Genomic DNA, 3354 nt, shown 5'->3' with positions numbered 1-3354 from the left:
GGGGTGAGCCGTTTTCTGATGGTCAATCATCTCGGCGCTGGATACTCCCCATTTTTGCAAATGTTGCTATCACTGGTATTCAGGGCTTTCTGCATACCGTGACAGCAACGCTGTCAAAAATGGAGATTAAAAAAACGGCGATTTTTTCTATCTGACTTTACTGCATGAGGCCCTCAGTCGGTAACAAGATTGAGAAGGTTCCCTGGGTATTCAGTGGTGCTCTTTGTGAAGGTAAGGGAGTAGCCAGGCCATACAATAAAGTTCAAGCCCATCTGGTTACCCCTGAGAGCCGTTGCCCCCTGGCAGCTATCTAGCACCATAAATCAGGGATTGTAACATGTAAAAGTTAAAGTGTCCCCTGCTTTTCCACTTTTCATGTTCCCTGTGCCCTAGACTCATGAAATTTGCTATGGGCAAGTTTTTAGGTGGGATATTTGGGAAGAAATGCAATTGCTTTGATTGCAGGAGTTCGGGGGCCAAAGAAAGTGGTAGTCCCTTTATTCTTCCCGGCGTGCAGGCATGATTTGCCAGTACGCGGATTGAATTACACCGGGGCTGCCCAGTGTCCCCCAGACACCTGGTTTTCGAGCCCAGATATCCCAGTCCTATTTCCCTTACAAATATGTCTCCCCAAGTGTTCCCATGTATTAACGTATATTTTATTTCATTTGTGCTTTTACTATAAATGTCTATTCAGTCAGCCCGAGCATCCATATAGGTGCCTGGAAGTCTGGATAGACATCAGAGTTCAAAGAGGAGACGGGATGTTGAGAGGTCAGGGTGCTAAGTGGCCGGGGCAGTGTTGAGTTCTGGGTCCGGAGAACAGACCCCCTGTAGGAGGACACTCTGGTCTGCAGACTCAGTGGAGCCTGCCCAGTAGGTGGCAATGGGTTGACTGGGGGAAGCGGCAGAATGTCGGCACGTTTCCCATTGGTCAATTCCTATGTCCCGCCCACGGGGCATCCCGAGCCGGTTTGGCATGCCCACTCCTCTGACTTCAGCCAAGAGACGAGCCCCTGTTTCTATTGGCTAGTGTGATAGGGTTCCCACTCTCTGATTGGTCGCTCCTCCTTCCTCCATGCTAAGGATAGCTTAGCGGAGTGTATGTAAGGAGATGCCTCATTCAGAGAACCAGACAATCTAGTGGCTTGTGTCAATGAAGCTAGGAAAGATTGCCCTGCTTTTTTGTTGTTTGTTTTTACAACCTTGTTTTGCCTAGTGAATGATCCTGGTATAAATATAAAAAAAGTGTCAAAAGTCCAGGTCTTCCCTGGTCTCCCATGACACTCTTGTATGAATAAATGAATGCACCAAGGAAGAGGGATGACACAAGATACAGTCAGAGCTGATAAGAGTCCCACCAAGGTTGAGCTGCTGGAGATCTGTGATGCTAAGCCAGACACAGATTGTCACGCAAGCAACAAGAAAAAGATAACAGCACAATGCCTGGGGCAATTTGCTGTTAAACCTGGGGATTAAAACTTTGAGTGAGACGTTCTCTGCGGGGTTAAGAAGAATAATCCCCTCACTGATTTTTATGAAGAGCCTGATGGACCTGTTGTTGTTTCCTGTGCCCTTGCTGTAAAGATAAGCACTTCGCCAGCCAATAGACCAGCAGAGGAGGGCCATCTCGAGTCAGCTTTCCATGAAGGGCATCCTGCTGATCCAGTAAGGTCGTCCGGTGGACCTCCATAGAAAGGGGGGAGTAATGTCAGGTATAGCCCTGACATATCTTCCTAAGTCTCCCTCTCTCCCAGTTCCCTTGTCTGTCCATTTGGTGTGCTACTGTTTTCTGTCTGCTCTGAGTTTCCTCTGTCTGCCTACTCTTGGTGCTCCTATCCTCTGTCTCTGCCTGTCCTTATAGTTTCCTGTGCTTCCTTGCCTTTGCTTTATATGTTGCTGACTCCCTCTGCCCTGATCCGCTTCTGTTTGTTCTGTATTGAGTCCTGTACATATTAAAGGCCCTTGCCTATGATCTGGCTTGTCCCCATTTGTTTCCTGATCCCTGCTCTGTTCCTGCACCCCTGCCTTCCTGCTTCTGACCTCTGCCTGTGACCCCAACCATGCCACCTGCCGCCTGCCTCCGATCTCTGCCTGTGACCTCGACCATGCCGTCTGCCTCCGACCTCTGCCTGTGACCCCCGACCATGCTATCTGCCATATGTCTGCGACCCTGATGAGTCTTGCCTGCTCCCCGCTGTTCCGGCCACTGAGGTATTAGCCACTCAGGAGTCTCCATCGTGACAAGCAGTGTAGTCGGATTGACAGTTCCAAAGTCAGAGCAGGAGAGATGCAAACAGACTCCATGTACAAGGCAAAGTGGAGAGAAACTACGGTGCTCCCTTTTAACACTTGAAGATATAAATGTGAATGAACATATATAAAAACACGTGGGAGCCTAAAAACATAAAGATGGTATACTGGCCCTTCAAATTGCAACTCAACCTTGATGAGATCCTTCCTTGATCTCCACCAGTAGTAATTCTTGTCGAAAAGGTGAGCGCATAGAAAAAAATAAATAAATAAAATAAACACTAAGTGAACCCACTAAATGAAACAAGCATACACACAGGGAATAGGTGGTGAAAATATAAAAAGGCTGAAGCCAGACCTTACTCACACGGACAAGTGAGACGATCTTGTCAAAGTTTCTTTAAAGAGATCTACTTCAAAGGGTAGTACCCAGGGTGATATGGGGGCTTCCGATATGAGCAGTTCACTCCCTCTGATAGGCTCTAAACAGGGGCAGAAACGCTCAGTGAGTTAAAAGTGATTTTATTAAACAACAGGTAAGTGTAAGAACTTACATGTAAATAATACACTTCCGGCATCCGTCTCCTTAGTGCCAGCTCATGCGGGGGTCTCCCTAGCTGACGCGTCCGGTCGCAGGGCCTGCAAATGAGCTTCTCCTTCAGAAAGTACAGTGGCCTTCAGTGGTCCAAAACAGACCAGCTATGCCGACACAGTTAATGTGAAATCATGGGATCCCATCTGTATGTATGAGTGGTCTGTGTTGCCCAATGAACTAGTACATTGTCTACAGCAGTGTTTTTCAACAGGGGTTTCAAGGAGCCTTGGGTTCCGTGGGCATCTCTAAAGGATTCCCTTAAATTTTCAGGTCATTTGCAAATTATACTAAATACAGAACAATGTACAGTGCATCTGATCTCAGATGCAATTAGAGAGGGTTGGGGTTCCTTACAATGCATCTGATCTCAGACACAATTAGAGAGGGTTGGGGTTCCTTACAATGCATCTGATCTCAGATACGCTATTAGAGAGGGTTGGGGTTCCTTACAATGCAACTGATCTCAGACGCGCTATTAGAGAGGGTTGGGATTCCTTACAATGCAT

The sequence above is a fragment of the Ascaphus truei genome, chromosome 1 (assembly GCF_040206685.1).
Source record: "Ascaphus truei isolate aAscTru1 chromosome 1, aAscTru1.hap1, whole genome shotgun sequence".
NCBI lineage: Eukaryota > Metazoa > Chordata > Amphibia > Anura > Ascaphidae > Ascaphus > Ascaphus truei.
This window is presented reverse-complemented; position numbering follows the sequence as displayed.